Source organism: Semicossyphus pulcher, unplaced genomic scaffold (genome assembly GCF_022749685.1).
Source record: "Semicossyphus pulcher isolate SPU_LCO1_2020_fin unplaced genomic scaffold, fSemPul1.0.p SCAF_22, whole genome shotgun sequence".
NCBI lineage: Eukaryota > Metazoa > Chordata > Actinopteri > Labriformes > Labridae > Semicossyphus > Semicossyphus pulcher.
This window is the reverse complement of record NW_027211696.1, coordinates 11129019-11130145: the sequence shown is the minus strand read 5'-3', so window position 1 is coordinate 11130145 and position 1127 is coordinate 11129019.

The following is a 1127-nucleotide window of genomic DNA, read 5'->3' as shown; positions in this document are numbered from 1 at the left end:
AAAAAGTAACGCTCTGTGCTCTGCCTGTCGGCGCCTGTGTCCGATCGCACTTGAAGCTGTTTGTTGACACTTGCTGACTTTGTTGCCTCCTGTCCTGATCGTTGCTTGTGTTGTATTAACTCCCAGACGTACGTCGCTTTGGACAAAAGCTTCTGCTAAATGAAATTGTAACATTGTAACATATATTATATACGCACGTTAGATAAAACACAATGGCTGAATAGCTTTTATAATAAGTTGTATAATGACACTATACAATATGTATTTTAAGGATACATTTTGAAATTAATAAATTAAATCAACCAAGAGAGCACCAAAATCTGAATGCAATGGCTGAAATGTAATCCTGGAAGTCAATGAGAACCATCCCGCTATAATTCAGCTTCTCATTTATCTCTATAAATAATACAAAATAAAACAAACTTTAGACTGTAAGAAATCCAGTCGATGTAGGAGAAAGCTTTAGCCTGGACATCCAATTTCAGTTATCTAGGTATCCGCTAGATACACTGGAGGCCCAAATTACTGGCCCATGACCCGAGAGGCCAGTAGATAAATTTAAACTTTAATGAAAGTCAAAGTAACTTTGTGATTGGATAATGGTGATAAAAAATGAGGCTGATACTATTTTGATTCATGAATAGTATTCTATTAGATATACTACAGGAGTGAATGTAAGTAAATTCCTTTAAACAATAATTCACAACCATTAAAAAAACCTACCTTTTCTGACCTTAAGTGGTTACCTCACCTGATGCTCAGGTGTGCGTCAGGACCCTGTGACGTCACTTGGTGACACATAGCCCTCCTCTGCCCACACCTTCCTACGCCCCATCTGTAATATTATAAGACATATATTAGACCGTAGAGAGGTTGGTAAAACACTAATTTTCAGCAGCTCCTCTTTAAAGAGAGAACGAGAACTACGAATATTTTAGAGAAACAACAACGAAAACATTAACGAAATAAAATAACACTGTTTGAGTATGCATTAAATATGATTTCACATGTGTAAAATACCCGCTTGCCCTCCCTCACCAGGAAGCACGCTCGCGCAAAAGCGACTCCCCAGTCTGTGACGTCATTTCAGAGGCGGGACTGTGTGTTTTTATGGTTTATTAGCACAA